Below are 26,797 nucleotides of genomic sequence, written 5' to 3'. Positions count from 1 at the left end.
TAAAAGCATGAAAAGATTTGCTTTGTAGCTTATTTAGTTGCAGTTGCTTAGTTTGGAAACAAGTCTTGCTGTCCAAGCAGCATTCTTTGTAAATGCTCGGGGAGTGCCCCATTAGATGAAGTATTTCTGCCGAGATGTCTGGGCTGGCTTCAGGAACTGAAGCACTGTAGCTGTAGCAGCTGACTTAGTTTCCTCGCTGATCTCATACTCAGCAAATTCTGTTCTTTCCTGGTTCCCCTCCTGGCTGCTTCTGTAGCTGGAGCTTTAGCAGGCATGCTAAAAGGCCTTTCTAGTTTAGGTGTATACAAAGTGTGTAGCGTCCAAGGTGCGTTTTCTTCAATGAACAGCTGAATGTAATGCTTCAAGTGTCTTAATTCAGAAAACTGAGCATGGGTCCCTAATAAGAGCAGCTTCTGGAGACTAGTTGGGTGCGTTTGCTTTGCATTGTTTGCAAAACTCGGGCTGCTCTTCCTACTGGGCGGTGAAGTCAAGACTGGTTTATTTGATTGAACTGCTCCACTGTTCAGTTTGCAGATGGGCACTAAATTATCTTAGGGTGTTGACGTTTATTGTGCAAGTAGGAAATAACTGGCAGTTGAAACTATGGGTTAAAGCTCTTGGTGTTCAGAGCATTTGAAAGGAGAGAAACACTGAAATTTTCCAGATTTGAAGACAATGAAAATACTGCAAAAGAATGGAGATGGTATCCTTTACTTGCTCTGTTTACTTCCTTTCCTTCTTTCACTGTTCATATTTGTAGATTAACTCTCACAAGCCCCTAGTTTTAGTTTATTTAAATAGGCTATAACAAATCTTAATTATATGTTAACTTTCTTGTGGAGGCCCCATCCCTGGAAGTGTTCAAGGCCAGGTTGGATGAGGCTTTGGGCAACTTGGTCTAGTGCAGGGTGTCCCTGCCCATGGCAGGGCGGTTGGAACGAGATGATCTTTGAGGTCCCTTCCAACCCAAACCAGTCTATGATTCTATGTGTTTCTATTGCATTGTGATGTGGGTTTTTCTGAGGAAAACAAAACTACTTTTAAGGAGGAGGAGACTTACAAAACGGCCTCCCTTACAGAGGAGGGAATGTTCAGCCTGACGTACACAAAGTTAGCCAACCTGCACCAGTCCAACAATAAAGTTGCTGTTCAGGCCGAGCTTCCCAAGTTACTTGGCTTTTTGGCTTGTAAAAACTGATCATAAGCAAAGTTTAAGTTGCGACCGAAACTTTTTTCATTATAGGTAGGGCTTGTGCTGTATCACTAATCCCGCAGTGGTGCCGAAGTGTCCTTGACTTAAGTTCAAATTGAATTCTAGGAAGTTTGCCAATATTTTGTTGTTCAACTTCTTCAAAAACTTACTACAGCCTCAGGTTATATATTTGTATACTGCTGACAAGCATAGTGTGTTGCAAGTACAGTAGTTGGCTGGATGTTTTGACTAAAAAATGTGCAACTTTTTAATATTTTTTTTGTGCTGACTATCCTAATGAAGTGTGTTAAAAGGGGCCTATAGTTCAAAGACAATTCTAAAGGTTCTTCGAGGCATATTGAAACTCTGCGAGAACTGCTCAGTGTTGCTGTAATAAATTGCACTCTGCGATGCAGAGTCAGTTTATATCGCGTAATAAAGAAAACTTCAATACTGTTGAGTTTCAGAAAGTCAAGTCTATTTATATTTGAGGAAATGTAAAGCTTGTAAGAAACTGTGCAGACTGTTGTAAAGTTAAGTGGGTGTTTCTTTGCCTTTTCTGGCAGTGGGAAGAGACCCCTCAGAATAGGCCTTGAAATATTTGTCCTGAAGTTAAAGCTAAGGCATTGTTTTTATTTTATTTAAAAAAAAAAAAAATCACAGTTAAATCACATATTAAATGGTATGTTTTTTAACTAAACTGTAGACACTGGTTCACATTCTCTGAACCTCTTAGTTCTTCATGTACTTTTAATAGGAGGGCCTGACGCTTGTTTTGCATCTCTCCAAATTTTAAGAATTCTTATTCCTCTTTCTGTTATTCTGTTACTCCAGAGTTGTCTACCTATCTGTTTTTGGGTTTTTTCCCCTTAGATTTGTCTGTGCAGTGTTCCCAAAGAAAAACAATCCAGTTATATGGCTTTCAAATTGATATTGGACTTCTGTGAGACTTGGCAATTGGGGCATCTGGCTTATGAGTCGTCTTCATTATTATTATGACAATATCTGGAGAATTTTCTGATGTATTTTCTTAGTTCTACTAGGTCTATTCAGCTGCTTTATCTTTCATTTTGTTTGAATTTCACTTTTTCCTTTTGTCTTGACACGTGCCATCTATTGAGTATTGTACATATCAGAAATTTTCACTCTTGTGTGTTATCTGAAATGATTTGTAGCTGGCCACTCATGCTACATGGAGCTTCAGCTTATGCAAAGCACTTGCAAAGTCTTGCTGGAGGAGGAGGAAGATGTCACAGATATAGGGTCTGAAGGGATTAGAATTATTGGGGGGAGAGTAGCATGTGAAGGAATTGAAAGTATTGTGGGAGAGAAGTGTTATGAGAAAGGCATTATGTCAGCAGGAAAGCACATTTGCTAGTCTTACTGCTCCACACTGAACAGTTTCTTCTTTAGAATGTTAAGAGCTTTTACTTCAGTGTCACAAAGGTCAGGGCAATTTGCGAATTGGTGATTAATTGGAGTTTTTTGTGTTCCTGTTCTAGAATGGTCAGAAGACTTGCATGTATCCTTATATATCCCAATATAGCCTTAGTGTTTTGCTGGTATCCCAGTCTCTCCCTGCTTTCTCCTCACCAAAAATCTCTGTAACACCTGTTCCAGTGCAACTTTTGAGTTCAGTCCCAGAGAGGCCTTACTTTTCAAGGCAGCCACATCAAAGAATATTTGTTGCTTGGTTTGGTGTTTATTTTTTTGGGTGGTGGTGTGTTGGGGGGGGGGGATGTGTTTCTTTTTTTTTTGGTTGAGGGTTTTTTTAGCTGATGGCTTTCTCCATTCCCTTCCCCTTTTTTTGTTTTCTCCACTATAGGGTGGTCTTCCAGTACTTTCTGTGGCAGGTCCAGGCTGCTTATTCTGATAGCTTTCTGGGTATATAAATTGTGTTTAAACTGTTGATGGCTTGCTAATAGTTCATTAAATGGCTCACTGGTTTCTCTTTTAAGTGGAGAGCAGTTCAGGTGATTTAGATTTATATTTTTTCCTAGAAATGTTTATGACTCTGAGATCCGGCTTATGGAGAAAACCTGTTTTCTGAGGTAGGAAAGAGAATGTTTATTTCACTTAAGTTGTGAGGGAACTTCAGTTTAAATATTCTGTTCTACTAAGTGCTTTTTCCTTGTATATGCTTTCCATATGTCAAGTAAATAGATAAGCAGTTCTGGCAGGTTAATTTCAGGATGTGCCAGAAGCTGTTACCTTCATGAATAAATAGATGAGAAGTTAGTTATCTCTTGAAAATATATAAAGAAATATTGGGCTCAGAACAGCTGCTTTGACAAAGTTAAGTAAATGAACAAGATGTGGTTTATGGCTAAAGGGAGACAGAAGGAAAGCTTAAACATTTTACTGGCAATGAAATAATACAATCCAAATGTAGGATGCTTCCAAGATGGATGACTTCTATATTAGACTTTATTTTTGCGATGGACAAAAGTTATTCTAAAGTGCAACTGTAATTGCATTTTAAATTAACTTATTCCTTCAGGAATATTAAAATTGTATGTGAAGCTAGTCTGCTATTTAATTAAGTGCATGAGCCACTGAGCCACCAACTATGCTGGCACTGTAGGACCAAATTGTTATACATAGTGCATAATTGAAAATTTGGTTTTTATATCATCACTGCATATATTCCTGTAATAATATAGTTCTTTTCCTGGAATCTGAGGTGTTACAGGAACTAGAAATGCAGCTAACAGTGGAAACTTCCAACAGCTTCCAGTATTCAGAAGGTAATTGACTGTGGTTTTTGCAATGATTGAAGGGAATTGCTCCCATGCATCTATGATCTGTAAAGATCTTATTTAGATAAGAGAAGGGAACAGAGTTTAAGTTGTGGTTTCTTGACTTGGAGTGTTCAGCATTATATAAATAAGCTTTTGTCTGAAATCATGTTAGATAAAGAAGCTATTAGTGGGGTTTAAGACTCAGGACTTCAAAGATTTTCAAGAAATGGGAGTGCCTTATGCATATTCCCTTTTAGCCTTATAGAACAAAGTTTAGCATGTGTAAAAGAGCTCTGTGGCAGAAGCCATTTCACCTCCTTTCTCAACTGCAGATTTGATTGCTGTCCAAGAACTAGGCTGCTGCTTATCCTTTTGCAAGATCAACGACTTGTTGCTTTGCATGTAAGGCAGCCAGGTGAAGAGGGCAAAAGCTCTGGAAATTGGCTCTGCAGCTTAGGATTTTTTCTGTATCTCTGCAGTTGTTCTTTTTGATGGGTGGGAACTTCATAAAGAGCTGCTGTGATCAAATCCTTACAAGATTTTGGGAAACTTTTAGAAAACTTTAGACCTAGAACAGAGTCTGCAGTTGCAGCCACAGACTTCGTTGGTCATCAAAAAATGCATTCCCTGCCTGGGTAAACAAACTAATATATATTTTTGTAAGGTTCTTGCAAGTACGCTCAGTGTAAATTGAGGAATAGATTGCTTTTGTATACTTGTAAATCTTAAATGTTTGACTGCAAAATAAAATTAAAGATGCCACCACTTCAAAAATTCAGGTATACAATTTAACAAGCAATTCTGGAAAACAAAGAAAGCTTCCTATTAGGTAATTGTGTGCAGATGTGTGAGGTTTTTATTCTAATTATTTTGCTTTGACTAAATGATTAGAGATCTCTCATTCTGAGCAGATTCCAGATTGAATTTGAATTGCATGTGTGAACTTAGGAGGGGCTAATTTCAGAAGCTGCTTTTGTGACTGGGATGTACATTGGCATCCTTTTTATCTTTCTTCTGTGATGCTATTACCATTCCCTGTTGCCACAATATCTGAAACAAAATTCTTCCCCTCTACTTTTATTTGTGAAGGACAGCAACTCTGACAAGAAGAATAAAAAAAAGTATTGGTTTACTAGGGAAAGGTAAAAAGATCATACAAAGATATTATGACTTTTTCAGTCTGGGGAGGAATAGGCAAAAAAGCCTGTTAAATTACAGCTTGGGGAGAAGCATAAGATCACTACTGTAAACTAAGGTTCTCTGGAAAGTATCCTCCAGTACAGAACACAGTAAAGAACTTGCTAACTATAAATGCTGTTTCATATACTTCATCTTATGCTTTTGGATACGTAACATTTTGTAACTGTTGTGAGTACCAAAATGTGGAGAACCTGGCATACTGCTCTGAACTGGTACTGAAGCTAATCTAAACTGTACCGTAGTTCGCAAGGGAGCACTGCTGGTATTCCGGAGGTATGCCACTTCTGTTGTAAATTCCTTGAGTTGTAGTGCTGCTGTCAGTCCTTAGTGTGTTCAGAAAACCAATTACAAAGCATATAGCAATAGCATGTTAAAGATGTAGCATGAGGTAGCCTGTATGGAGTAAAAATCCAGGAGGCATAAGTCCGAGTTGAAGAAAACATTTACAAGCAGCAGGTGAACACTTATCCAGCAGTGTAACTTCCTCACCTGTTGTTGCTTGTATGTCTTGAGCTTGTTACAACTAGGATGTTTTAAAGTGCTTGCTTTACTTAAACTCACGGCACTACTACTGCTTTTTAGGTTGATTTTTCTTCAGAGGTGAACGAGTTGTTGCTTTTAGCTTCTGAAAACTTGTGACACTGTGGTCATTGCCCAAACAGATAGGGGATTTATGGGAAGCAGATGAAAGGTCTACTGCATCTCCTGCCCAGTCCTGCTAAACACCTTGGTCTGCCATTGTAGTTCAAGCTCTCCAGGTTATCCTGCACTGTAACTTCCTTGTGGCCACACGTCTTTCCTTGTTACATGTGCAATACACTGGCTTATGTGTTTTTTATTGCATGGCTGTTAGCACACACCACTAGCCATGGGATAGGATGGAGACTCCTTAGAGTTCCAGCGAGATGTTGGAGTGAGCGAGTTAACTCAAATGAAAAATGTTTGTGAATCTCATAGGAAATGGGGGTATGGGCACACAGTGGGCCAAGCTAAATCAGATCATTTACCAGTGAACTCTTTGAGCATGCACGCAAACCACCACACCTTGCATGGTGCATCTAGACTTAAGCTGTTGAGCGAAGAACGTTGTATTTTCTGATTCAAAATACCCTGTTTTTTCAGAAGTATTTTTGTAAGAAAGAAATAACCTTCTCTACAGTTTTATTTAAGAAAAAGAAACAAAACACCACCACCCCCCAAAAAAAAACTAACAGCAAAAACCCCCTCATAAACAGTTTTTTCAATGGAAGACTTCCTAGGTCAGCCTTTATGCAAATCTAACATCATAGCTTCCTAAGAAATAAATTTGAGAGAGGTATCAGCATGCTTGATGGTTTAGTAAAAGAAATTAAGTTTCCAGTTATCTTTAGTGGGTATCAAATAGCATAGTAATTGATTGTGTCACAATTGCTACTTTAAAAGTTAATTTTGTTTGTAAATTTGACTACTTGTTGAAGAACATTCATTGTATTGTCTACAATACAATAGACATTGTATTGTCTACAAATCTTAGTTTTAGTTGCAGAAATTAAAGAGTAACAACTATTTTGAATATCGTTCAAACTTGCAGCTTTTGTAGGGGGAGGAATTCCTTGGGAGATAGGATCATGTAGCCTACTGAACTGTTCTGCAAACTGTCTCACTATTGGAGGTTCTTTGTTGCTGCAATATTTAATTTGGAATAAGGGACCTTTGAAAATTTCAATTTTAGAGTTAGTAGCCACAGAAACATGGATTTTTAATCTCTGGGCTAGATTTGAGTTTTGTGTTAGCTTGTATCACCCTACTGCAGTGTAGTGGACTAAGGTCATAGCTGGAATTTGACCACGTGGCTGAAATGTGCTTTGGTTGTTGACAATGTCTTCTCTCCTCATTCTCAAGCTCACACATCATCTTCTGTGAAATAAAGCTCTGGAATTATAGTGCAAGTTTGTTCTGGAGAACTGGATTATAGCAAGGGTTTTATAACCACAAAGGAAGACATGGAGGTCAAATGAAACTTAATTTTTTGCTCGTGTCACTTATTTCCAGTGCTCAGCCTTATTCTACAATAGGTAGTATTGCTTGGTTGCAAGTATGCAGCCTTCTTCAAAGGGTAGTTTAGGGCCAGGGCATCTCTGCTGTAATTGTCACAATTTTAAAGGCTGACAGCTTACTAACTGTAGTCCTCAGAGGGGTGACTGCATTCAGGAAGTAGTAAAAATGGACCACACGACAGAAACAACTGCTTATGTCTTGGACCAGTGGCAAAGCTGGGAGTGCTTGTAAATCCCTGTGGAGAGTGAGAGGGCAGGCCTTGGAAAATGTCCTGAGACTTGGTGGTTTAAAAGGAGAGCCTGGTGGGTGGAATTAGAAAACTATGGTGGAGCAGTTGCTGCTGGAAATACAAGTTAAACAGAAAAAAACTCCTTTGCAACTTGAAGAGGAAAACTTCCAGGAAACTGGGCTTCAAGAAGAAAGGCAGCATAGAAGTCTCAGGGAGAATGATAAGCCACCTCACGACCTTGAAGAAAGCTACTGTGTTTTTGTGAGGGTACATTTGGCTCCCTTGTATTGAAAAACCCTAAAATTGCCAAGGTCCTGGTCTTTCACGCTGTCTCTCTTTGCAGCTCAATGTATTGCAGGCATCATTTCCCTCCATCTCTGAAATTCTTAAGATCTCTTTTATTGTCCCAGAATTGTAATGGCTGGGCAGTTGAGCATGGCTAGGTGTCTCTTTGTTACCTGAAGCCTGATTTGTGTGAAGGATTCTAGTAGCAAGTGACCTGTCAGTTCCATTGAACCACGGTTGTCCAGGCAGAAAGTTCTTCAGACGCATTTTCCTGCAGGTATAGCTATTAATGTTATGTACTTTGTCATCTGCTTTTTGTTGTAAATGGCATCCTATTTAGTTGGTAATAGTTATATGGCAGCCTTATACACATTTCCTTTGTACAGAGGCATTTCCTTTAAACTCTTATTTTCAGTGTGTCAGTAATAGCTGTCAGATAACTTTTTTTCATTTGTTGAATGTCCTCTCTGCCCGTATCACAAACAGGATTATAAAGATTATACACATAATAGTTCTATGGCTAGGGAAAAATCATTGAAGAAGAAAGTGAAACCTTGACTTTTGTTGGGTTTTTTACTGCTTTCCCTGTGACTAGAATTTCAGTAGTTTAGTTTAATTAAAGTAACTCAGTCACTTCAGGCATGTGTGTCCTTTGGATAGAAGACGTAAAAGCTCAGAGACACACACTGTCCATCATAGGACTTTTTATTTGCTTCCCCAACTATCTGGTTGCTGTGAAAAATCTTCTCTGCTGTTCAGATTTCTTCAGCCTTCATTTTGGGATCTGTGCCCCTAGGGACTTTTGCAATCCGAGGAAACTACTCTCCATCTTCCCAGAGTTTTGTGCAGCTGCAAAGATACGAGGAGGTAAACCACAGTGCCAGAACAGGGCAACCTTTTCTCAGTCGCACTGGGGAAGTTCCAGGCAATTTTGGAGTTTTTGTCAGACTTCAGATACTGTATCCTTGGTCTTTTCCCTGAGACAAACAATTGCATGCACACATACACACACACCCCCTTCCAGCAATTCAGAAATGTTTCAGAAGAGTTGGCTATCCTGGAAATGATTATTTTTCACTGATAAAACTTTGTTCCTCTGCCTATTGTGTGTGTTTCTTTAAGCCACGCTAAGGTCATACTGCATTTAGTCTTCTGTTTAATCCTAGAGTGGTACTTCCAAGTATAAGATTTGATCTGTCATCTTCCATGCCCTCGGACTCATGTGTCCCCTGTCGCTTTCTCACCAAGAAAGAAGTTGCCCCACCTAAATGCTTTCCATTTGCAAGTTCAGGGCAACATCCCAAGTGGTAAATATGTCAACCAGAAGTGTAGTTCTTCCCCCGTGCCAGTCCAGAAAGAGGATTAGGCTTGGATGTTCTTGGCTAGAATTGCTTCAAAAGCTTGTTGTCCATCTGTTCACACAGCTAAGTGTTGTCCAAGGAGCCAATAACACATAGTTGTAGGAGACTTAAGTGTTAATCATTCATGAGAGCAACTGGAGTGAAAGTCGGTCTAGAAAACAGTTCTGAATTATCTCAAACTACAATTTGATGTTGAAGGATATTTTGCAGTTGTCTTTTTCTTTTATTAAATTGATAAAAAGGTAGTTAATTTCTAGAAACACTTTTGTGTCTTTGAAGTGCCTGATTTCAAGGTAGTAGCTCAAAAAAGCTTGCATAGTATTTAAATGTGGCCTTGTTAATTGTGGTTTACCTGGCAGATAATTATCTAATACAGGGCTCAGTAATAGCTCAGAATTGTTGCTAGCCTCTCAATTTGTATGCACTGTATCCTTGACTTAGGCTGCTCTGAATTTTCAGACAAGTTGGGAGCTTTGCTTCGTAAAGTATACTATGACAGAAGTAGTTTCTGTCACTTAACACCATAATGAAGAGCGATTAGAGGTTTTAGTTATAAAATCCATGTAATAACTGAAAGACAGATTTAGAAACATAGCAATAAAGATAGAATTTGAATTCTGACAGTGTCACTTGGCCTATTGACCTGCTAACTGCTACCTACCAAAATACAATTGCATTACATGACCAGTTTTCATGGACCTGCTCACTTCCTCTGTTCATCCAAATGGCGAATGCTAGCTTTGTGGCAATCATTTACTTGACATTGGTTCTTACATTCCTGTGGTCTATGAACAAAATTAATGTTCCTATTCAGGTATTTTAATTATTTCACTCAACTCTTACCAGGCCCTTGCATTTTAATTTTAAGGTCTGTGACTTCTGACAGCAAAAGCTGTATGGGCAAAAGTTTCAGACTTTTTGCACCTATGACTAGTGTCCATTCTCTGGTCACAAGGGTCAAGCTGGTAGCTGGGCTGTTACATTGCTAGACCTTCAGATCTGAATGTGATACGTCAACTTCATTTATCAGTAGGCCTATGTTAGCTGTTGCTCTTGTTACATGACATAATTCACATATCTGGGACAGTGAGGTCAGTTGTCACCTATGTGCTAGCTAGGTCCAATAAAGCCATAAGGTGCAGAATTGGACATAGGTCAAGTTCATCAAATTTTGGTTTTAGTGCAAATTGTGAATGTAGTGCTTCAGATTTTTGGCAGAGAATGGCCAAAAGGTTAGGGAGTATTATATACAGCAACTCAAGTTCCCAAATACTTTTCATGTGTTTCAAGCAGCCTGCAATGTAAGTTTTGTTTTGCATTCGTATTCCTTGTTAAATGGATTGTTCTGCCTAAAACTTGAATATGAGCTTTGCATACTTGGAGAATTAATATGCAGGAAATGTGTTTATTCTGAAGTGAGACTCTGGGATGAAAACCAGAGAGGCTTTAGCAGAGCTGTTAAGACAACCCAGCTGAGTTACAATAGTAATTTCTCCAAAATCTGGAAGCAATAAACACTTCAGATGTGCTTTCTGAATGCAGTAGAATGAGTCCCTTGGGCAGACAGGGTATGAAAAAGCCTTTGGAATTAACTTGGAATATCAACTCCATGATCATTTGAAAATGCTGAAATGCTATATGCATACTGGAGCTAAGAATGCAATGTTTTACCTCTTTCTTTCTAAAGCCCTAGTTCTGTGCAGACTGGTGTCACAGTGACCTGTTTCAAAAAGACCAGATAGGAAAATTGCTTGATTTACTTGGGATTTTTTGGCTTCAACTCCAGGACAGTGAACGGAAAATCAGTGAAAATAGATCTTTCTGGGATCTGTTATTGAAAGCGTTAGGAGTCAGTCCACCCTTACATACAAATAGCTCAACTTGTTGCTAAAATGTGGGGTTTGTTCATGTTGGTGGTTTGTTGGGGTTTGCCTTTTTTTTTTTTTTTTTTTAGCCCATGACACCCTGCAGCTGTACAGTGGCAGCCATGCTAACTGCACTTCTTAGTGGCAGGTAAAGGGAATGGTCTGTATCTGTAGCAGCAGTGTTGCAGGTCTACAATCATGTTAAACAACTGAAACCAGCTCTGAATGACTAAGATTGTTGAGTACTTGAGGTTTTTGCAGTATTTAAGTAGCTTATTTGAGAACCAAGGCAAAAATGCCTCAGGGTGACCTGATTTAAGTTTCTTGACAGAAAGATTATGAAGTCTGGGCTGGTACATGGAGGAAACTTACGGGAGCTAACTTGAAAGGCGAACCATAGAGAGGTAGGGAGATTTGAAACTGAAGCAGCTCCAGTATGGGAAGCAATCAAAAAGGATAGTATTTGAGGTTAGAGAACCCATGTATACAATCGAAGGGCTGATTTGGTTGAGGACCATTTCAGTGCAGAATCATAGAATCGTTTAGGTTGGAAAAGACTTTTAAGGTCATCAAGTCTAGCTGTTAACCTTTCACTGCAAAGTCTGCCACTAAACCATGTCCCTAAGCACCGCATCTTTTAAATACCTCCAGGGATGGTGACTCCACCACTTCCCTGGGCAGCCTGTTCCAATGCTTGATATCCCTTTCAGTGAGGAAATTTTTTTACTAATATTCAATCTAAACCTCCGCTGGCACAACTTGAGGTCACTCCCTCAATTTTTACTTGCTCCTTACCCTATTGAATAAACATAAATTATGTATATAAAAAAACCCTTGCTCTAAGACCACAGACCTAGAAGTAGTGAAAGCATCTTGAAAAGGGTTATTTCATGTTCTCCTACATAGCTCAGACACTGCCTCAGTCCAGAAACACAGTGCTTGGAAAGCTTAGTCAAGAGAAGATATCTCTCCCTTTTACTGGGGAAAGGAGAGGGAGGAGGAGGTTGAGCTTCTCATATGTTTCATTTCAATGAAGATTATAAACAGCATGTATTTCTTATGTATTTTTCAACATTGTCTGTCTTTCCCCATTTAAATAGCCATTCCAGACAGTGTTCTCCCTTGGGACACAAGGAGTGCTGTTCAACCAGTCTGTGAACACTGCAAAGCATCATTTTTGTTCTTTGGGGGACTTGAAGTGAAGCAATTAAAATGACAGGAAGTGCTTGGGACTGAAAGATTTATGTCTGTGGGAAGACCTTATGAAATTCAAAGTATATTTTAATCAGAAAGAATTGATTTGGCAGCTGCATAGTTAAAGATGTGCTGGTTTTTTTCTGAAATGTTAATGTTCTCCAAGACAAATCAGGCAGAAAGAGAACAGCTTTATGCGTATCTGGTATAGTGTACAACACTTACATGTACACTCTGTAGAACTACTAAATTCTCACTGAGGAACTCTAGTGAGTAGTAGAGATTAAAGTTGCCTTTTAAATTCCTCCCCCAATCATATCAAAAGACTTGTCCCTCCTACAAGAGAACAGATCCTTAATACAGGAGATAGCTTCTTAATCTGTTTGATGTGGCTTCACTCACTTGCATAAGTAGCTGTTATTTGGAGAGAGAAGTGCATTGAAAGTAATGTAAAAATCATAAATTGCTAAGGTTGAAATAATGTATAGGAAGTTTGATACCAAGTCATTGTGCTGGGAAGATGATCTTCAGGCATATGAGAAAATGAAAAAGCACTGTCTTGGAAATTCTCACAAAACTTTATTACTGGTAATCTGCTCTGAGGAGCACATTTCTTCCTCCGGAGAAATCTAGAAGAGTTGCTGATGACAGTGGGCTCACTTTGAGCTAGGAGAAGAGTATCTGTGGGTCAGGAAGTGCTTTGCTTCAGGTCTAGTCAACTGCATTTACTCTGGATAATTTTTAATGCCAGTTGTTTTTGATCTCAGCTTCCATCTTAAGAGCTTGACTGGAGTGACAACCTCCATTGATGGAAGATGTTCACAGGCCCCAGGTGACTGCTGATGATCACACTTTGGTCTCCTGACAGCTATTTAAAGCATGCACACCAGATGAATTAGCAGTTGCTGTTTATAGAAAACACATTTTTTACTTTTTTCATTACTGATTTCTGAGGTGGTAGCAGACTAAAATTAATTTTCAAGTGCATAATGTTTCTTTTCTCATCTTACTAGAATAAACGTGAAATTATCTCCTTCGGGTGAAAGTTTGAGCTTTGTTTCTGTATGTGGTTAGACAAATGTATTGAGGGAAAAGGTATATAATACTGAGATAGGAAACACCTGCATAGTTTGTGTAGCAGAAATAAGTGTGGAGACTTTCTGAAATTTTGCTTTTCCAATTCTAAAGTGATGTGAAACTCTGGCATTAAAAGATATCATAGTGTGCCCCCTAATTATCTGGGGTAGTTTTGATTTCCAGAAGTAGTAACTTTATCCACAAAGGCTATTTTTTATAGGGAGAAATTGGGAGACAACTGTATTTACCACTGAATTTTGAATATCAAACTATTTTTAATGAGGAAAATAATTTTAATTCCAAGACTTTTAGTAGTCACAACAATTACAAACAACTGGTGTTAAGATGGCATACTATAAGTTATAGAGCTATAATGGTAAACATACAGAGAAAGTTGTAACTTGTTTTCCAAAATTGCGTTTTGGTTCCTGATTGCCCTGGACAGCCTTCTGTTTGTGTGGTCTATCAGAAGACAGTTTTCATTTGTGTAGTTTGAAAGTAAATTGTAAGAATACTTTCAAGCTGTCTTGATAAACTAATGGCCTTTCACTGGGATAAGTATCTCTCTTTTTTCTTTTTCTTTTTTTTCTTTTGAGAGGAAAATTGTATCTCAAGCTGTGAAATCTAAAGATCAGGCATGGTATGTCAATTTTTCTTTTCTCTAAAGGAATTGAGGTTTTAAGAATAGCTTTCTGGACTGCAAGAATGGAGTAGAGGAATGAATTAATTTCGTAGTCATTACTTGAATTTGGGCACCTCTGTGGCATTTGTTAGCAGTTTGGTACCTCTTGACATGAATTTTCTGCAGAACTACAAAATTCAATACTATGTTTGACTGCAGTGCTATGTTGACTCCTTCAGTGCTATGTATTTGGCAGCATGCATCTGTGCACTGCTGGCTCTTCAGAAATGCATGCAGTTTTAACAGCTGAATCATAGATAGAATTATGTTCATGGAATTTTAACTGTTGAATTACCTAGGCACAAAATATTTACATGAATACAATATCCTAGTAAGAAGGAACTGAAGTCGTGACTGACTTTTGTTCTGGAAATGTCTAAATTATATGGATAGAGATTGGAGCATTCTTACAGTGCATATAATGCAAAATACAGTGAGACTTCTAACTCCTGCTTTATGAGATCAGCTTTTCAAGGTAGGAAGTTACAATCATTGGCAAAACCAACTTAAAGCTTTTGTTCTGAAATAGGAGAAACAGTAGGTATGCCTTCTGGTGAGGGCTTTAAAGCCCTCCCTCCTCCAGGCGTGGCTCACTGGATGTTTTCCACATTCTCTTTGGGCCTTAAGGAAAGTCTTCCAGAGTTGTCTTTTGCTAACTGCTGATTGGGTTTTCAAGCTGGGGTTTACCTCAGATGCAATAGACTTCCTCCTGTTGGGAACTTCTGGCCTTGACTGTGTTGAAAATGCTGGGTGTGCTGTCCCGATGTGATGGAGAGTAGTGTGAAGACGTCCTAGCTAAAGCCATTATAAGCTCTGTATGAAGGCAGTCTGTGTTTGTATGTTTAAAGTAGTAACATAGACACACATACATATTTGTGTGTGTGTATATAGAGTTGGGCCAGAATCATTTATCTCCACGTCTCAGTGTAGCTGCATTTTATTCGATAACCAGCTTTTATTCTGAGGAGATCTAGGACCTGTTCCATTTGTTTGGGTATTCTCTGTAATGCACACAGACCCGGACAAGATGATATATCAAAAGTTTGTCGGCATACTAACAAAAAGACTGGGTGGAATTTAAGTTTGTTTTGTTTTGGTGATTTCTGGATCATTCTGGTTTGAGTTCAAAATAATTTCCCTTTTCAAACATTATAAATGTATATGCTAACATGAACTTTGGATATTTAGTATATTTGTGATTCAGTATGTTTCTTACTGTCAGGATAGTTGATGTTTTGCCTAAGTTAAGTATTTAATAACTTAGTCTGAAGAAAAGGAAATTGTACAAACCACTGCGCTTTAAAAAGAATCTCTTCAGTCTAGTAAAACAGTGAGGATAATATAATAATGAAAAACCGCAGTTTTATTTCTGTTGAAGTGGGTTTTAGAACACTTTGTATCTGGAGTCTCTGAACCATTACTATACTAACCCTTTGGATGCGCGAATATAGAGCAGCCCAGCTTTCGAGGAATATGTTTGGAAAGTTGGCAAACTTCCTGTTAGTCATGCCAAAGAGGTAAATTGTGTGCTTTGTCTGCTACAGGGTAAATGAACCGTAGTTCTGTTGTGAACAGATTTAGCTGGCAAATTTTATGCTATATATAGACAGCTTGAGAATTACACCATTGGAATGACAGGTATCCTGTCTGGATAACATACTGTGAAGAAATTGCACCAACAAAAACCTTGTGGGGTTTTTTCCTTTTATCTGTCCATTGAAAGATTACTTGTATTATTTTATTGCTTGTGCAGCTCATGCACCAACCCTGGACATGAACTCTCCACTCCTAAAGCTAATAGTCATATTACTAATGACTCAATTTGCAGGTGTTTAGCCAAAATTGTATATGACTTTGATGTCATCGTTCAAGATGGAAGTGTTCACATTACAGACCAACCTTATAATTTTACTGTAACCTTGTAGTATCTCTCGAAGTGGCATATTTAAATTAATATTGGCGATGTAATAGATTTTTTGTTTGTTTGTTACCTTAACTGTCAGTACTTGGAACCAGCCACTTTTGTTACCCTTCCTGGAGGGATTTTAATGTAAGATCTAGATCTGGTGATAGTTTTGTTTTTACATGGGGTTAAAATCTACCATGCACATAGTTAAGTTATTTAAAATGTTCTTGTTAATGTATTTTCTTTAACTATTTGAGAAAAAACATAGAAATGGTAGCAATTGTAATAGGCAGTTATTTTAATTGCCTAAGACTTTGGATTTTTTTTTAAATTGCCTTATGCTGTAAATTCCTTTTTGATCTAACTGTAAGCCTGGGCCAAATGAGGCAGTTTTTTGGTGAAAATGAAGGTTAAATATGTTTTCATGAAGAGGGAAGCTTGACTGGGGATTGGGAGCAGGGCCAGTGTTATATCATGGATTGATATGCCTTTCTTGGATGAGTAGCTTGAAGGGAGGTAGGAACTGCTGTAAAAGATGCTTATTTAGGAGAAGTGTTTGAAGCCTGAGTGATTCATGACTTAACAGTAAAGAAAAAGTAGAAGTTCCCTTTTTTAATAGTCGTTACTTACGACAGCTGGATTCCCACTTTTTCATAAAGATGATGCAAATATACTGTTTGTTTATATTGCCAAGATCTGCTGAGGTTCAATAGCTTCCACTGAACCAGTGAATCTTTGCAGTGGATTGCTGAATAATTGATGCTGTAATGTATGCCAGCATAAATGGATGAGAAATCTGATTGTTTGATCTGAGTGCAAGTACATATTTGGATGGTCTGAGTGTATAGCATCACAGCATGGGATGAAAATAGACCCTATGCTGACGAATTTCCTTCCGATACTTAGGAGTTGTGTTCACTGCACAGGTGTTGGTATCCAGCAGAGAACTGCAACTGTTCTAAGGCAAGCTACACATTCTGTTCTCATGAAAAATGGGCGTAACATTTTGTTTGCAGTTGTTAAACTGCTTACAGATTGTTTGGTTGGAAATAAAGGCTGGCATAAGTGTAGATGGCAAATCGTAAAAAGTCAGAAATTACCATGAATGCTACCCTGATGAGGACAGTGTCATGCTCTTTTTTGAAGACCTGTTATTTCACATCATTACCCGTCATTACTATGTATTGTATCACGATTGAAAATGATGTATTTAGCTCTGTTTTTAAAAAACTATATTGTGTGCTCCACTGTAGAGCCAAAGATTTTACAATAAGTGAAGAACCATTGATGATGGCTGTAGTTAACTTCTTGAAGACATTGCAAGTGTGGCATACTTAGTAGTGGTTGATAGTCGCCATTTTCTGGACACTTCCTGTAGTAGTACTTGGAGAGTGTCAGTCACATCATGACAGAAGAATAGGTGGGTTTGACACATGGCACCTTTCTAGTGCATGGTTTCTTAGGAGGCCAGTAAAGCATGACTGCCTTGTACTTCAGATCACTCCTGTGAATCAGTCAAACTTACTTTCTGTCATCAAAAGAAAGGCTTTGCAATTTGATGCCAGGATGACATACTGTTCTGGGCTAACGTGTTTCTAAGAACTGACAAAGTGTGACTGAATGAGAATATTTGCTGTAGCTTTTTTCTGTAGTAGTAACAACAACAACAATAATAAATGGTAACTTATTGCAATTTTTATTAACTTTTGGTAAACCTTCTTTGCCTGCCTTAAAAGGAATAATAATTCACATTCAATGAGATTTTGTCTAGTTTTGACAACAAAATTAGAACCTTTTTTCTGACTTCCCTAGACGGAAGCTGGAGTTCAGAATAAAGTTTGAGTAATAACTGCTCCTTTTTGGAAAACTATCTACTTGCTCTTGAAGAACCTAGAACAGGAAGAAAGTAGTGTCTGCCTGACAAAAATCTTCAAATTCATGAAAACACAGTAAGACATTTCTCTTGGATAAATCACAGAAAGTTGGCTCAGCCTCATAATGTAAAAGATCTGAGGTTTACATAATTTTGAAAATATAGCAGAGTATAGTTGACTTTAGGTGATCACAACAGGTACTTTTTCCTGCTGTATACAAACAGGCAGCCTTGAGAGGAAATTCATGCCATACTTTACTCTTGTGTTGCAGAATTTACGTATTGTGCCTTGTCAGACCTTCTCAAAACTACCATCACCTATGTGCAGGATGCTGTAAAGATTGGCAAATAGAAGCTGCAAAACAGCAGTTAAGATCTGATAGAGTGAAGCAGTAATAGCTCCTTAGATGGTGAAAACTGAGTTTTGACAGACCAGTGCAGGGCTGAGCTTACCACCATCTGTGATGTACAAAGGAAGAAAGTCTAGCTTGAATGTTTCAGCTCACACTGACGCACCATTTTCATAAACTTCACAATTTTTAAGGAATAATGTTTGGTTTCAAGTGTAAGGGAAGAATTGTATTTGAGAGGATAGTTTCACCTGGGGGATAGTCAAATTTGCCTAGATGCTGAATACCTTGTTCCGGTGGGTGAATTCTGATGGTTTATGAAGTATCTGACACAGCAGTAGAATGTGGTATATGTTGCTGATTGAATCAATAAAAAACAGGTTTGTTTGTTTATTTTGAACAGTTAATCTGGTTGAAGTCACAGATGTCAGGCAAAAAGACCCGGAAGTGTTGAATGGTTTGTAGTAAGCACACTAGCAAAGCCTGTGGGTGTTCTGTGTTGTTGAGCAAGTTACGTGTGATAAAACTAAATGCAGAATTTCTGGGTTTATGTGCAGTGTTCTTTTTACCTTTTGCAGCTAGAAAAACTTGCTGATTTCAAGGTAGTGCAACATGTAAAACTTGAAAAATCAGTAATTGAAACCTGGCTGCAGGCATAAAGGGGGCTTTAGTCTCATAATTGAATAACTTTTCCTCACTAACCAAGAGGAGCATAGTAATGATTGTGGTATGGTCGTTCAATGTTTCATGGTTAGCATAGTTATAGTATCTTAGAGGAAGGTTTATATAAAATACTTAAAGCTTTATCATAATGGCTTTAGGTAATGAACTATTACTTAGATTAAAACCTAATACAAACCCATTTGAAAATCTTTAAAAAGAGAGCTTCTTCAAGTAGCCTGAGGCCAAGATTTCTATTAGCTCTTTGTTAGACTCCGTGAATATAGAACTCACACTATACAGAAGGGCATGACTGTCTTTCTCCAGTTGTGTTTCTGTGATAGGCTCTTCATGCGCTTGTCCTGGCATGGAGTGCATATACCCACGTGCTTCATCTCAGAATGCCTTACTGGATACTCCTGATTGCTGACAATTGCTGCTGTGTTATTTACCCTAGTTGAGCCAGTCTGCCCTCAAGAAAGGAAAGCACAAGCATAACTGCAGTTAGCCTGTGGGTTTAGCTGGGTTTAGCTGAGGTGCATAAACTCAGTGTGTTGCTAATCCATCTGGTTTTGAGTGTTCTATGCCATGCTTTAGGAAGAGGTAGCATATCTGCTCTCAGAAATCACCTGCAAAAATATATGGTTGTTGGTTACAAGAATATTTAATGTGGTAAATGTCAGAGATTGCTTTGATTGTGAAAAGTCCTATCTTGATCTACACAAAAATGTTACTGTTGGTTTTTAATGTCAGATAAGTAAAGTTGTGTGTCAGCTCAGTTTTACTCAGGCTTACGACTTTCCAGTAAATGTTCAGACATCCTTAAAGTTACTATAGCTTTCAAGTATATTTTTGGTGGTGTCTTATCCTGCTATATTTTTCATTTGATTAAGATGCCTCCCAGTGCTACTGAGCTGAATACCACCTTAGTTTTGAAACAGAACCTGAAATGCATGTTACTTGGCGCTTCCAAATAGTCAGTTAAAATCTTAACTGGCTTAAGTTTCTAATAGTGTTTTTCTTAACATTTTATAATCTTGTTATAAGTAGGCCTGAAGTTTTTGCATAAACGCTACACATGCCAGCAGAAGGTAACTCAATATTTTTACACAAGTAAGAACGGGAAATCGAGGTCTAGAAGCCTGGTTGCAGCCTTCATTGCAAGGCAAACTTTTGAATGTTTCTTCTTTAGTGTTTGTGTGTGATTTTATATAAAGTAATGAAGATCCTTGTCTGTAAAGGTAGAAATCATATCAAGCATTACATCAAAAAGGAACTTTGTATTATAACAGAATTAGGTTTTACCAATTATCCCTCTGATATATTCACATGTCCTACTTAAACTGGTCTGTACTGGCGCACTCAGAATCCATCTTCTCTGTACTATGTCGGTTCTTACATTAGAATACAGGAACCGATCTATACTGGTCAGTAGGTTGTCTTTGCCCAATGAAGATGCCTCCTGCTTCACCTTCCAGGCTACCTGTTTGTTGTACAGAGTTGACTAAAAGCAACTCATAGAATCATAGAATGGTTTGGGTTGGAAGGGACCTTAAAGATCATCTAGTTCCAACCCCCCTGCCACAGGCAGGGACACCCTCCACTAGACCATGTTGCCCACAGCCCCATCCAACCTGGCCTTGAACACTTCCAGGGAGGGGGGGGCCTCCGCAACCTCTCTGGGCAACCTGTTCCAGTGCCTCACCACTCTAACAGTAAAGAATTTCTTTCTAACATCTAATCTAAATCGACCCTCCTTCAGCTTTAAACCCATTACCCCTTGTCCTGTCACTACACTCCCTGATAAACAGTCCCTCTCCATCTTTTCTGTAGGCACCCTTCAGGTACTGGTGAGCTGCAATTAGATCTCCCCGGAGCCACCTTTTCTCCAGGCTGAACAATCCCAACTCTCTCAGCCTGTCCTCATAGGAAAGGTGCTCCAGCTCTCTGATCAGCTTTGTGGCCCTCCTCTGGACTCACTCCAACAGCTCCATGTCTCTCCTGTACTGGGGCCCCCAGAGCTGGACGCAGTACTCCAGGTGGGGTCTCACAAGAGCCGAGTAGAGGGGCAGGATCACCTCCCTCGACCTGCTGGTCACACTCTTCTTTTGATGCAGCCCAGGACACGGTTGGCTTTCTGGGCTGCAAGCGCACACTGCCAGCTCATGTTGAGCTTCTCATCAATCAATACCCCCAAGACCTTCTCCTCGGGGCTGCTTTCAACCCATTCCTTGCCCAGCCTATAGCTGTGCTTGGGATTGCACCGACCCACGTGCAGGACCTTGCACTTGGCCTTGTTGAACTTCATGCAGTTTGCACGGGCCCACCTCTCCAGCCTGTCCAGGTCCCTCTGGATGGCATCCCTTCCCTCCAGCGTGTCGACCACACCACATGGCTTGGTGTCATCGGCAAACTTGCTGAGGGTGCACTCAATCCCACTGTCCATGTTGCTGACAAAGATGTTGAACAGTGCCGGTCCCAGTACGGACCCCTGAGGAACGCCGCTCGTCACCGTTCTCCACTTGTACATTGAGCCGTTGACCACAACTCTTTGAGTGCAACCATCCAGCCAATTCCTTATCCACTGAGTGGTCCATCCATCGAATCCATGTCTCTCCAATTTAGAGACAAGGATGTCGTGCGGGACAGTGTCAAGTGCATTGAACAGGTCCAGGCAGATGATGTCAGTTGCTCTTCCCTTGTCCACGGACGCTGTAACCCCATCATAGAAGGCCACCAAGTTTGTCAGGCATGATTTGCCCCTAGTGAAGGCATGTTGGCTGTCACCAATCACCTCCTTATTTTCCATGTGCCTGAGCATGGTCTGCAGCAGAATCTGTTCCATGATCTTGCCAGGCACGGAGTTGAGACTGACTGGCCTGCAGTTCCCTGGGTCTTCCTTTTTTCTCTTCTTAAAAGTGGGGGTTATGTTCCCTCTCTTCCAGTCGGTGGGAACTTCGCCAGACTGCCAGGACTTCTCAAATATGATGGTGAGTGGCCTGGCCACTTCATCTGCCAGTTCCCTCAAGACCTGCGGATGCAACTCATCAGGTGCCATGGACTTGTGCACCTGCAGGTTCCTTAGATATTTTCGAACCTGATCTTCTCCTACAGTGGGTGGTTCTGCATTCTCCCAGTCCCTGCCTTTGCCTTCTGTGACCTGGGCAGTGTGGCTCAAGCATTTGCCAGTGAAGACTGAGGCAAAGAAGTCGTTGAGTACCTCAGCCTTCTCCACATCCTGGGTGTCCAGGTCACCCGTTTCATTCTGGAGAGGACCCACGTTTTCCCTTGTCCTCCCTTTTATCACTAACATACCTATAGAAGCTTTTATTGTTGTCCTTAACATCCCTGGCCAGATTTAATTCTACCAGGACTTTGGCTTTCCTAACCTGCTCCCTGGCTGCTCGGACAGTTTCTCTGTATTCTTCCCAGGCTACCTGCCCTTGCTTCCACCCTCTGTAGGCTACCTTTTTTTGTTTGACTTTGCCCAGGAGCTCCTTGTTCATCCATGGGGGCCTTTGGTGTTTTCGCTTGACTTCCTCTTTGTTGGGATGCATCGCTCCTGAGCTTGGAGGAGGTGACCCTTGAATATTAGCCAGCTGTCTTGGGCCCCTCTTCCTTCCAGGGCTTTGTCCCATGGTATTCTACCAAGCAGATCCCTGAAGAGGTCCAAGTCTGCTCTCCTGAAGTCCAGGGTAGTGAGCTTGCTGTGTGCCCTCCTCGCTGCCCTGAGGATCTTGAACTCCACCATTTCATGGTCACTGCAGCCAAGGCTGCCCTTGAGCTTCATATACCCTACCAGCCCCTCCTTGTTGGTGAGAACAAGGCCCAGTGTGGCATGTCTCCTCGTTGGCTCCTCAAATATTCAACACTCATTGAACACAGTATGTCCTACCTTAAGCACGTTGCAGACCCTCTCGTGAGGTTTGTAGTGGCAGGAGCATGTTCTCAGAACGTTGTTTTACAGGATGCATCTTGTTTGTTGTGCTGATTAGGGATTAGAGAGATGTCAGAAGAAGAAAATTGAGGAAATGCTTAAAAAGAGGATAGGAGCTGTATTCCTGTGGGTGTTTTTAGTATACGGAGCTGAAATCCAGATTCAGGATACAAAGGAATCAAAGTACTGAGTTATTAAAGAGTTTTGAAGGAAGGTGGGAATCTGCTTTTGGATATAGTTTGGGGAGTATATTGGGTCCTGTTGGATATGTTCTTTGCAGTTTACTGTCAGTGGCTGCATAGACTTTATTTTTCTATCCTCTCCTTCAATCTTTGATGGAAGTCAGCCTTATTTTATAGGGATGGGACTGATAACAGGGATTCAGTCTCCGAAGATGATGCTTAAAATATGTGTGCTTCATAATATTGCATATTTCATATCCTTGTAGTAATCTACTCTCTTGTAGTCTTTAAGAAAATATTAAAAGATGACAGGTAAGTGGAGGAACTAAGAATTGAAAGAAGTCACACGCTACAAAATTAGTACCAGCTTAAAATGGCCATGTCAATGTGTGCAAAGAACATGCAACATAGAACTAAACTTCTCGATGTCTTCAGGGAGTGGGGGGAACTATTCCTCCATTATAGCTCAAAATATTAAACTATTAACAGATTCATTTAGCAGGGGTGATATAGTAATGTGGTGATGAATGCCAATAGGATTAAAACATAGGAATTGGTGCTTTATGTAGTGGACCATGTATTTTGATTTGCTTTTGGTTTTTAAAGCAATGCTTGGCTAAAATAGTAAGAAAATAAAAAAACAACGGAAGACCTCTGGAAAAAAACAAACAAGAAAATAACACCACCACCACCCCCCAAAAAAACCCACCCCACAGTATAGGAAAACGCCCATCAACCAAAGGAAACACATGGGAAAAAATATTTTACACGTTCAAAAAATGTAGTATAAGAGGATGCTGGAATTTATCCTTGTAGTCTCAGTGAGCCTGTAATCCAAATGTTACTGAACTAGACTATGTTATCTATAAAGGGCAAAACTATAGTTTACCTCTAATTCACAGTGTAGGATTCTGCAATGTAATTGAGAAAGCATGTTGTACTTCCATGCTTTTCTTTGCTCCGTCTTCTTGTTCTATAAATAACATCACTAGCACTTGAACCAAAAATGCTTCATAGAAATGTAGCTGCAGCTAAGAAAAAAAAAAAAGGGAGGGGGTGGGATTATGCTAAAAAATACTCCAAATATTCAGAAAGCCCTGTTGAATTTTCTGTAAACTTCCAGAATTAGGTGCTTTATGCACTCATAGTACTTCTACCCTACAATAGGTTAAGAATGATAGTGAGTAGGCTCGTGCTGTGGACAAATCCAGGGTTCAGGGCAGCTGATTTGCTGACTGGGCTTTTGGGCATTTGAGTTCTATCTGTGACTACATTCCAGGAAGTGAGGACAATAGAATAAACCAACAGTGATTAATAGTTTTTAGTCTCTCTTTATCTCCAATTGGTAAGTAAAAAAATATATGGCTACTTCAGCAGTAATTAACCCACTTGAAAAATGAACATTCTTTCCACAGTCACATTTGTTCAAGCTAGTTTTAAAATGTAATCGTATAAGCAATTTTTGTTTTTCTCGGACTCAACAAGAGAGATTCATTTTTCTGCAGTTAAATATTCAGATAACTGAAAAACTACTATTTTAAATGACGTTGTAATTTTGAAACATATTCTACTCATTAGGTTGCTCTGGTAGTATGTGCAAATGCATTGTTTTGTTCCTTCCCGTGACGTAAAATGTTGAGAGAGCAGTTCCTTCATATTGTTCCTTCCTTGTCACGTTTGGGATTAAGCCTTACATAAGTAGATAGACCCTCCTGATAATCTACAGGAAAATAAATTTCTAGTTCACCATATTTGGCTTATAGCTTGACAACAAGAGCTGATTATTTTTTTTTTTGAAGCAACAATTCTTTTATAGAACTGCATCTGAAATGAGCAGATTTCAAAGCAGTTTCCCAACTGTTTAAATCACAGTGATGGTAAATGAACAGTATGTGTTGAATCAGAAAACTTATTTGGGGAACTTTTTCAGGTGTAACTAGAAGGAAGCAATACTGGGATGGTCATGTCATTCTCTGCTGCATGAGGTTTTGTTGTCCCCTAGATGTACATTCTTCAGACATTAATTTTTTGATACAAGTCTAGTAAACGTCAGCCTTAATTGATGAAGGCTTGGAGTAGAGGTGAAGATGCTTCCAGCTAGTACTTGATGCTTTCAGAACTTGGGGATTTGGAAGGGCTTCTGATGTCTTTGTCAACAAAGGACTGATAATGAAGAAAGGTATCAGTGTTGCAAGTGATCGAAATACTTCACAATTGTGTTTGCAAGAAATTTTTGAAACTTAAAATGTGTGCAAGTATGGAGAAGTAAACAGTGGCTTCCAGGAAGTAGCATGGCTGGCAAATTCATGGGCTGTACTGAACAGGACTTTGGCGTGTTACTGTAATACAAATACTTGCATTACATATAAAGTTACTCCACACAGAGACTGTAAACCATAGAAAAGCACAGTTAATGCAAAAGAGATGTCTTTGAAAGGTCAATGTGATTGATTAATTTATGTTAACACCCAGACTTGTGCTGCAAGTTTAAGTGACTAGACAATTTCAGGGTATTTACCTGTGTAAACTCAGAGTTCATTTATTATGAGCTTTTAAATGTGAATAACTTGGAAGCCAGGATTGAATTTTATTTTTTTTAACTTAAAGCTATTCTTTTTGGCAATGCAATTTTCAGCCCCCAAAGAGAAAAGGAAACTTATAACTTCCAGAGTTACTTCCTTTCCTTCTGTGTTGGCAGAAGGTACTTGAAAATTAGAAATTAATGGACTGGGGATAAGAAAGTAACTTGTTTGCATTTTATGTTACAGACCTGGTTACTGGAAGCGTTCCACATGGTCAGGCAGTACTTTCAGACAAGCTTATTTTGTATTAAATGAAGTTTAATTTTGAGGTAAGGTTCTATTTAATTTTCTTTGTTACACATATAATGACATAACTCTTACAATAATTAAAAACTTTTATCTGCTGCTCGTATATACTAGTGTAATATTTTCTTTAGAGTGTGCATGAAATGTATACAGTTATGTCTGTGAAGAGAGAAGTCAACCTGAAAAATAAATGTGATGCATGAATATTGAAGCGCCGAGTAACCATTGCAATTAACAGCCAGGAGACTAACCTGACCATTACAGCCATTGACTATTTTTAAACAGTTTCTAGGGAGACTGGATATGATCATAAAATAAATGAGTTCCCTAAGCCTTAGGAAGAAGGGCTGTGCCTTTCATTGGTATGAGAACAAATAGCTGAGAAGATGACTTAACTTTGTTTTGTCTTAATACATGTAGGAGAGATGGCAAAAAGAACAAGGAAAAATCATTACTAGAATAACTTCACAGATACATTACCATTTTTATACTGTAATGCTTTGAGAAAAGAACATCACAAAGTGGTAAGACTGACTTTGGGCAAAATTTTGATAAATCTTGCTCCAGATTCTTAATCTGTTGGAGTTATTTTGACCTTGTACACATTACTGTTCTAAATGTGTCTCTGGCTTTGATTGCTCATCTGGAAATGGTGCTTGTAATGCTAAAAGGTCGCTAATGGAATTTTGTCCTGCTATCCTCCATGTTTGAAAAATGTCTGTAGTGAACTTTGAAAGCAGCCTATAATTAAAGCAGCATGTCAGTTTATATCAGATATGTCTAAGGACAAGGTTAAATGAAGTACAAATCACCAAAGAATAAACAGTTTTTTAGGATACACATTTCATTATATGTGCAAATCTTAAGAGGAGGCAAGATGCTTAGCAACACTGGTTTGTTCTTGTTGTTATACAGTTAGAGTTAAATATTTATAGAGCTTTCTTATCGAAGCTGTCAGCAAGAACCTTGTAAATATTGTAGTTTTAAGAATTAACACTGCCTTAAGTCTTCTTTTGCAATGCCTCTGTTTTCTTCATTTCACTTATGTTGCTGTCAGATCACTGTTATCAATTGTGGTATCAAATAATGTGGCTAACGATCTTATTTAGCTATTGATTTTAGATTTTTTTTTTAAAAAGTATTATCTCTTTTTGTAGTTAGACTAATTATATCTGACTATACAACTGATTGAACGGGA

The 26,797-nt window shown here is 39.1% G+C and overlaps 1 protein-coding gene across 1 annotated transcript in view; it reads left to right on the top strand.

The window, feature by feature from the left end:
- TLN2 (talin 2) overlaps positions 1-26,797 on the top strand; it is a 190,936-nt gene that overhangs the window by 36,052 nt on the left and 128,087 nt on the right. The window contains exon 2 of the mRNA XM_054837153.1: positions 25,540-25,622. The gene's annotated coding sequence lies outside the window, so the exon portion shown is untranslated. The remainder of the gene's footprint in view (positions 1-25,539; positions 25,623-26,797) is intronic.

Source organism: Grus americana, chromosome 10 (assembly GCF_028858705.1).
Source record: "Grus americana isolate bGruAme1 chromosome 10, bGruAme1.mat, whole genome shotgun sequence".
Taxonomy (NCBI): domain Eukaryota; kingdom Metazoa; phylum Chordata; class Aves; order Gruiformes; family Gruidae; genus Grus; species Grus americana.
The sequence above is the reverse complement of the archived record's forward strand: the minus strand, read 5'-3'. Positions and strand labels throughout refer to the sequence as shown.